Source organism: Nannospalax galili, unplaced genomic scaffold (assembly GCF_000622305.1).
Source record: "Nannospalax galili isolate Female #2095 unplaced genomic scaffold, S.galili_v1.0 scaffold205, whole genome shotgun sequence".
Classification (NCBI taxonomy): domain Eukaryota; kingdom Metazoa; phylum Chordata; class Mammalia; order Rodentia; family Spalacidae; genus Nannospalax; species Nannospalax galili.
In genome coordinates this window covers 266094-275492 of record NW_008353921.1, presented here as the reverse complement: position 1 = coordinate 275492, position 9399 = coordinate 266094, and the positions used below count along the sequence as shown (strand labels likewise).

The window sequence follows — 9399 nt, the reverse complement described above, 5'->3', positions numbered from 1 at the left end:
TCCCCAGGGAGCGCCCGAGGGACCCCCGCGGCCCGGAGTGTGGAGCGCGGCCTCGGCGCCGCCCCCGCCGAGAAGTTGCCGGGTCCGCGTCCTGCGTCTGTTTGCAGGGGTGGAGGAGGGTGGGCCGGTGCCCGGCTGCTGCTCCGGGAGGGGGCGGGGGCCGCGGCGTCCCGGGTCGCGCGTCCCTCCCGCCCGCTCCTCACGCTGCAGCGTGCACTCGCCTCGAAAATGGGATCCCTGAAGGACTCGAAGCCTCCAGGCCACCCCGCTGCCAAGTTTGGTGCGTTATTCGATTGCATGTTTGCGCTTGAAAAGAAAAGAGAGAGGGAACCTGTCCCCTTCGGGGTGTTTATTTTTCTTCCCTGTTAAGAAGTAACGGAGTCTGTCCTTCCTAAAATTTCCATGGAACATGCCTGTCAGAGGTGCAGTCTTTCTGGTTGGCAGCGTCTTGGGTTTTAAGAAGATGTTCTTAGGAAATCCCCGCACTAGTGAGTTAATTGAAATTTGAGTTTGTTTGCAGCTTCAGTTTTATTTGATCCAATTAAAAATGCATAAGCAAGCGCTTTATATTTGTGTACATAGAGTATTCCTAGTTTCTGTTATGACTAGTATGAGTGTGGTTTCACGAGTGTGGGATCTAATAAGGCAGTATAATTCAATTTTGAGCTTGTAGGCCTGTGTTCTCCAAATTAGGGTTTACAGACCATTAGTAATCTGGCCGAGGTTTCTAGTGAATCCCTGGCATCTGCGAGCGTCCTTCTCTGTTGCTGTGTGTGCCTTATTCTCCACCCGTTAAGAACTGTTTCATTCTGGTGTAACGATACGCGAAGAGAGAAAATAGATACTTTAAATATTTGCAGTTTTCAGAGTGTCTGGAATATTTTGGCTAAGACTTGATTATTATTTCCTTAATGGTATATAAGGATATCTAGCCAGTTGGTCCCCAAATTGGCATATCTCATGAGAATCTGCATGAGGTACCTCTGGAAAAGTCTGGAGAGGAAGAAAGCTGCTCTGCTCCCAGGGCTGGCTGGGATTGTTTTGACTTACTGTGATGGGGGTTGAGGGGGTCCCATTGGCTGTGCATCTCATAGCAGTTGACTGGAAGCCAAGTTGGAAGATGAGGTTGGCAGCCTCAGAGTTTTTGTGAACTTTGTGGTTCTCTGGCTACAGAAAGATTTGAGATCTGTGTATGATAAAATGATTAGGCATGAGTTGTCAAGTAGCGTGCCTCATGCCAACTGGAGCAGGTGGTTTTATATAAGCAGTGCATCCTTCACTGTAACCAGAGGCCTGGGAAAATGTGGAGTGGCATGACTCAATTTTGGAGTTCCTTCTGTCCCAGGACAGATTTCATAGGTGGATTATGAGTCTTTTTGTATTTGAACTTTTTTTTTTTTTTGATTAGTGAACTATTAAAAGCTAACCTGAGGGCAGGGAGATGGGCTCTGCTGCACAGTGCTTGCCATGCAAGCATGAGAACTAAGTTTGGATCCCCAGAACCCACATAAAAAGCCGGGCATGATGGCTGGCTTCTGTAAACGTAGAGAGGCAGGAGGATATCTGGTGCTTGCTGTCCAGCTAGTCTAGTGGCATTAATGAGCCTCAGATTGAGTGAGACACCCTGTCTCAAAAAATAAGGCAATGAGCGATTGAGGAAGAAATGACAGCTTTTGGCTTCCAACACACACACACACACACACAGTTCCAACACACGCACACACACAGAGCCTTCCAACACACACACACACACGCTCACACACACACACACACACACACACACACACACACACACACAGAGCTAACCTATACAGGTCTCCCCCAACCCACCTCATTTGTTTTGGAATCTCATAGTAAGTAGTTTGAGATGCTTTTCTTGGTCTATGTAGTCCTTCTTGGTGTAGTGAAATCAGAGTTTCTCTGTGGTGGTATGGTCTCTCTAGAGTCTGGATTTTTTTTCTTTGCTTTTTACATTTAGCTTTTCGGTTATAGCACTGCACATTGGATATGATACTTTTACCAGAACTTTTAGGTATCTCTTATCTTTATAATTTTATGGTTATTAATATAGTAGGAGGGTCTCTGACTCCTCAGTGTATAATGTAATTCAAGGCAGAAACCACACGGGAAGTTGAAAAACCAGTTAGAAGTGGAGTGGAAGAACCATGTCTAAGCCTTCCATTTCTGGAGGATCCATTGGCAGTTTTTAGTATTTATTCATCTACTTTTTTTTAACTTTTAAAATTTTATTATTTTTATTTTATGTGTATGCGTATGTTGCCTGCATGTAGGTAAGTGCACTCATGTCGTGCAATGCCCGCAGAGGTCAGAAGTGGCTGTTGGATCCCTTGGGACTGGAGTTACGGACAGTTGTTAGCTGCCATGTGGATGCTGGGATTCGAACCCAGGTCTTCTGCAAGAACAGCCAGTGTTCTTAACCACTGGGCCATCTCTCCAGCCCCTCATCTACTTTTCTTATAACTATCTCAAATACCAAAGAAAATCTGCAGCAGAATTGTATCTCTTTTGGAACCACTCTTGGATTTTCCTAGTTTAATATTACAGAATGTTTATCAGGAACAATGTTCCCTGAGGCTACAATGTCTTGGAGATCTATGGTTTATATAAATTTGAAAGACATTTTTGGTTTCCTTGGAAGTATGGCCTAGTTTGTGGTTACGCCTTTCCTGTGTTAAACCATGAGGCTTCATGACCTCAGGCTTCATCTTGCTGTGAGTGCCTGTGCTTTGCAGCTTTCATGGAAGTCTGATGGGAACAGCCAATGGGTTGCCCTTGTACCACACATGCTTTGAACCCCTTGGAACAGGTTTAGGATTGAGTCCCCTTGCAAAAGTACCTTTGGTACAGGACAACGACAATATCCAAATCCGCTAGGAAACTGCTCTCTTGTTCCTTCACTTTCCCCCAGTGGTTGCATTGCTTATTGCAGAGCCTTCTATAATTTGTTCTTAATAAACACTTCTACTTCCATCCACAGCTTATAAAAGCTTTGATTTAGTTGAAGTAAAAAGCTGCAGTGAATTCAGTGCTGTTGCCTGCATTCTTCTGGACCAGATTATTATACTGGAAACTCTTTGAAATACGTAAAATAATAGCTAAGGCTTGGGTATCAAAAAGGAGAACATTTTTGTTCTCAGTGGAATGTGGCATACTTGTGAGGTAAGCAGAAGAGAACTGGTTGAATACCTGGTGTGTGTCCAGTATCAGCAAGTCTGGGACTGTAGGGGTGAAAAGAACCCCAGCTTCTTTTATTTTTTTTGTTTTTTTTGTTTTTTTTTTTTTGAGACAGGATCTCCCTGTAGGCCCAGCTGGCCTGGAACCACAGCTGGCATAGACCACACTGGCCTTGATCTCACTGAGATCCACTTGCCTCTGCCTCCCAAGTGTTGGGATTAAAGGCATGTGCTACCAGACTTGGCTGTACCCCAGTTTTGACAGCCTCTTCATGGAACTGGGCTGCAGTTTAGAAGTAACATACTCAAGAACACTAAGCTAGTAAAGAGTAAGGCCAGGGGGCTAGAGAGATGGCTCAGTGATTAAAGCATTGACTGCTCTTGCAGAGGACCCAGGTTCGATTCCCAGCACCCACATGACAGCTAACAACTATCCATAACTCTAGTTCCAGGGGATCTGATTCCCTCTTCTGACCTCTGCAGTCATTGCATGACACAGTTGCCTCTACCTACCTACCAGCAGGCAATATACTCACACATATAAATAATAAACAAATATTTTTAAAAAGTGTAGGGGCAGAGTTTAAACCCAGATCTTTGCAATCCAAAACACATAACCTTTTACCAGTAGCTCTGAAGATTCCTTTAAAAGCTTGGATATGCCGTCTAGTTTTAGTAGTGTGGTGCTTGGTTGACTAACACACCTTTCCCAAGTTTATACATGCATCACATTTTACTTTTCATTGGAATACAGTGAACTTAGACGTTCAGGTATGATCTGGTGCGTAGTAATCGTGACGTGCACAGGGAGAATGCAGCCACTTTTTCCTTGCCAAAATGTTCTTTTCTTTCGCTTGTGTTGTGGAGGTGTTGATACCCTCGTGAGAAATTCTTCTTCTTCCATAAAAGTCCTGAAGGTAGTAAAATAGAGTTACCATCACTTTTCCTATCCTGAACTAAATTGTTTGCATAAAATCCAGAGAAAAAATATTTTTGTCTATAGTTTGTGTTTATTGGGTTTTATAGTTTGTGATAAGGACTCTGTATATTCTTTGTCCCTTGTCACTTGCCATTCTTGTTCTGTTCTGGGGCCTTTAGAGTATGTGTTGGTACATGGGCCATAATTTAAATAGCCCCTGTTTTGAAACATTGTTTTTAAGCTAATGAACTTTTTTTTCTGTATAATCATGAGGAATGACTTTTTTTTTTTTTTTTTTAATCTCTTTGAAACAGTCTCCCTGTAGCCCCAGCTGGCCTGGAACTCACTATGTAGACCGGGCTGGCCTCAAATTCACAGAGATCTACTTGCCTCTGTCTCCCAAGTTCTGAGTGCAAAGGCATGTGCCACCATGCTCAGTAACAAAAAATTTTTCAACAAGGAAAAGACCTGATTTTTTTTTTTTTCAACAGACTCCTATGGTGCTATTTGTTATTTTAGAAGAACTTAGATAGTATTTGAAAATTTCAGGAAAATTTAGGAGAATTTTAGAATATTCTTGTGGTTGCAAATCCAAACATACACGGAAAGTGATAAATTATGTATTTGAATTTTCTAAATATCTGAGGAGATATTTTTGGTTTTTGTGTCCTATAAGGTTTGTTTTTTGTTTTTTTGTTTTTGTCTTTTTGAGACAAGGTCTCCCTGTAGCTCCAGCTGTCCTGGAACTTACTATGTAGACCAGGCTAGCCTTGAACTCACAGAGATCCTCCTGCCTCTGCCTCCCAAGTGCTGGGACTAAACGCCACCATGCCCAGCGAGGTTTTTATAGGGAATATTTATCTATCTAGTTTTATGGTTATAGCTTTTATCAAACAATTAAACTTTTTTTTAAAAATATTTTATTTTTTTGAAACAGGGTTTCCTTGTAGCCCCAGCTGGTCTAGAACTCCCTGTGTGAACCAGGCAGGCTGGCCTCCATCTCACAGAGATCCACCTGCCTCTGCCTCCCAAGTGCTGGTGTTAAAGGTGTACACCACCACACCTGGCTAAGTGTCTTCATTTTTTAAGATTCTTGGGGCCTCTGTGATTTACATAAACAAAAACAAATCGGTAAAACTGAATTTTAGATCAATAAGTGAATTAAAGAGAGCAGCTCTAGTAAGTGATTTAACTCAAGATTTTCATAGAGACTCATAAAAAGTCCAATCTTTTGGGCTAGAACACAAGTTGATTAGAAGAGTCATTTGTTTGGCCGGCTGTGTAGATGAGGCGGTTTGGTAAAGGTCGCTGATTCCTATAAGGGACTCTGGCTTGTTCTTCTCTAAGTGTACATGAGTAAAGAAGGGTACCTGGGCTGTTTATTTTGGGTTCAAGAAAAAAAAGTCCATTTTCTCAGAAGTCCTTTGAAGGATTACATCTGGTAAGCTGGGCCCAGATCATAAGTTTTATTTACTGAAAGAAATTTTACATAATTTAACAGAAATTTTATTATTGCTGGTTGTGTACTTTGGCTTAACAATTCTTGCAGTATTAGCAGTCAAAATTCAGCTGTTTGGTTCCCAGGAAAAGGTTAAGCCATCATCATTGCTGGTCATATGATAGGATTATAAATGGTGACACCTGTATCAGTTTCTTTTCTCATTGCTGTGACATGATACCTGGCAGAAACAACTTAACGGAGGAAGGATTTTTTTTTCTGGCTCACGATTCAGGGAAAGGCATGGTGGTTCTGCAAGGCTTGTGGCTGTGCCAGGAGTGTGAGGGGGCTGGTTGTGTTGGTATTAGTCAGGAAGCAGAGATACCTGTGTACAACAGGATTACTCCACAGCCACCTTCTACCTTCACTTAGGCCCCACCTTACAAGGTTCCTCAGCTTCCCAAAGCAGTGCCACCAGCTAGGGGTCGGCTGTTCAAACCCAGACTCCTTGGGGGATGGTTCTGACTGCTACCTTTCTGTGGTGGGATGTGTACAGAGTTTATAGTAGCAGGTATAGCAGTTCTTTAGAAAAAGTATTTTGTCTCCCATATCAAATAGTAAAAATACTAGCTTATATTGTCCCCCTTGGGGGGTGTGAGTGTGGGTGTGTGGGTGGGTATGTTTCCCTAGAAATCTATTTTTCTGATATTTTACAGAAATTTTAGACTATATCTTAGTGGGAAAGAACACAAATAAAAACTAGCCCTTTGGGTAGAGAGCACTATGCAAAATGCTGGGCTGCTTCAGCACTGCTGTGAGGCTTGTTGAAAACAGGACCCGTGAAGTAGGTGGCAGAGAACCAGGAATCCAGTGAAGATTTTTGTGAAGATTGAAATTTGAGCATGAGCAGTTACTCTGGGTCAGCACTGCCCGGTGGGGTTCTGCTGTGATGGAAGGATGCGTATCTTCATGAGAGTTACTAGTCATGTGGAGCTTTTGAACCCTTAAGATGTGGTTAGCAGGAGGAAGGGAACTTCAGATTTTATTTACTATTAACTGAAATTTAGATGGCTACACATGACTACAGCCACTGGTGCAATAGCTTTAGGCCCTTTAAGCTCTCTCACACACTTCATTCCAGCAAAGGTGTATCTACTTTTCTTTTGCTGTTAAGGCACATATGAGACAGGAATATGAGTGATAAGCAGGTCACAAAATGAAACGACGCTATTTACCCGCTTAATATTTGCCCAATTATTTTTATGTGAAAGTTGATTCAAAAATTTAGAAATTTGGATATGTTTTGTGAGGCATTACAAATAGCAAGCTCTACCAGCGAGGCCTTGTAACCTTTCCTGTCTAAGAGTCATGATTTCTTTCAGCATGACTTCTGAAGCTTTTTCTTGCTAGAGATTTAAGGCAGCGCTCTTCAGGGCAGTACTGAAGCTGGTCATGATGGGTCTTCTCTCATCAGGTAGTAGTAGAGACTTTTATTTTGGGCGTGTTTGTGAGCTAACTTACTAGGAGAGTTCGGTTTGTGAAGGGAATCTTTTTTAAAATATTTTATTTATTATTTTTATTTTATGTGTATGCATGAATTGCCTGCGTGTAGGTAAGTACGTACACCGTGTCGTGCAATGCCCATGGAGAACAGAAGAGGCTGTCAGATACCCTGGAACTGGAGTTACGGACAGTTGTTAGCTGCCATGTGGGTGCTGGGATTGGAACCTGGGTCTTCTGTAAGAACAACCAGTGTTCTTAACCGCTGAGCCATCTCTCCAGCCTGGGAATCATTTTTATAATGTTCCTCAAGTCTCCTTGAAAGACTTGAGTCTTTTTCTTTGTTCCCTTTCCAGTATATTTTAAAAAGTAATTTGATGAAAGAGATTTCTTTGCTTATGCAGGGTTACATGTATTTCTCCCTTCCCTGTGTGCTTGTACTTCAGATTTTAACTTCTGAAACTTGGGTAACATTGATTCTAGTATATTGATCAATATCCACTGTAGAATTGCAAATGGTTTTGTGATTGGCAAGTGGATAGACTTTTGTCTATAGAGGTCATATTTGACTATGAAAGTCAACACATAGAATCAGCTTTTTAAAATGCTCTGTAGTCATATAAGTAAGTATAGTCAAGCAGCAGTTTTTAAAAACACATTTGCTAGGTTTTAGATTTACAAACAGAAATTGTTGTTCATTTAGTAATGATTCTTACAGAGACAGTAAGGGCTTCCCTGTGTGGTTTACAGGCTTAGAATAGTAGTCAGAGGGTTCCTTAAAGGTCTTAGACAGCTGCCAACACAGACAGTATTTATCAAAGTATTTATCAAACCTAAGGGTTTTCTGCTAGAGTATTTAGGCTCCTTTATGTTCTTAATCATATCATCTAAAATTGTTCTTTGAATTCTTTTTTCCTATTTGTATTTTTTTCCTAATTTACTTCTTTCTCTTACTTTATTGCTCTGGATAAGATTAAACATTATATTTAGTAAGAGTAGAAAGGTAGGCCGTCCTTGTCTCAGTCCTAATTTTAGAGGATATGCTTTCAGTTTTTCTGCATTTACTATATCGTTGGCTATAGGTTTGTCATACATAGATTTTATTGAGGTATAGTTCATCGACTCTAATTTTTTCAGATCATTAATGAATATTGAACTTTGTCAAAGGCCTTTTCTATATATGAGATGATAATATAATTTTTGTCCCTAATTCTATTTCTGTGTTGTATTATGTTTATTGAGTTGCCTATGTTGGTCCATCCTTGCATCCCTGGAATGAAACCAACTTGAACATGCTATTTAATATTTTTAATGTGCTATTGAATTCAGTTTACAAGTATCTTACCAAGAATCTCTGCATTTTTTCTCATTAGGGAAATTAGTCAATAGTTTTCTTTTTTGTTGTCTCTTTATCTGGTTTTGCTATTAGCATAATTACTGATTTCACTGAATGAGTTTGGTAATGTTCCTACCCTCTCTACTTCATAGAACAGTTTGAGAAGTGATGTTCACTCTTCTTCAAAGGTCTGGTAGAAACCATGGGCAGTCTTGGTGTTTCCATTGTTGGGAGACTTTGTGTTAGAGCTTCAATCTCATTGCTTATTATTTATTTATTTAGGTTGGTTTTTTTACTCTTGATTAAGTTTTGGTACATTATATATTTCTAGAAATTTTCCTCATTTTCTAATATATTGCTATATACATTTTCAAATTATTCGCTAATGATTTTTTTGGATTTTAGTGGTATCTGTTGCAATATCTCCCTTTTTACCTCTAATTTTATTGTGTTTTTCTTCAGCTAGTATGACTGTAAACTTTTCATTAATTAATTAATTAATTTTATAGCCACTTCCCAGATAGCACCCTCCCATAGCCTCCCTCCCCCCACTAGAGCCCTTATACTCTGATATCCCTACTACTGTCTGCTGTGTTATCGGCACCCCAGCCATTCCCCACTACTTGCCCTTCTGGTGAATCTAGTCAGCTTATCTAGAGGTCTTTGTTTTAGGAGGGTCAGCTGTTCCTCATCTAGCAGCAATCAGTTGTCAATATTCCTTTAGATAAGACTGGGGTCTGCTGTTCATTTTCCCAGTTCTATGCAGGGATTTTGTCTACCTGAGTTTGCATGTGGTTTGTGTAGTCTGACACCATTGCCATATAATCATATGAGCAGGTTCCCAGGAGCTTGTGGGACTCTGTTTCCATATGGTCTTGTACCTCCTCCCTGGCTCTTACAATCTTTCCACAACAATCAATTTTAAAGGAGTTGATGTAGTTGAAAATATGCTGGAGGAGAAGAGGCACAAGAAAATGATGATTTTCCAGGGGCTATCTCAGAGATGGAGGCA

General features: G+C 40.9%; 1 protein-coding gene across 1 annotated transcript in view; it reads left to right on the top strand.

Moving 5' to 3' along the window:
* Chd6 (chromodomain helicase DNA binding protein 6) overlaps positions 1-9399 on the top strand; it is a 218395-nt gene that overhangs the window by 528 nt on the left and 208468 nt on the right. The window lies entirely within an intron of this gene.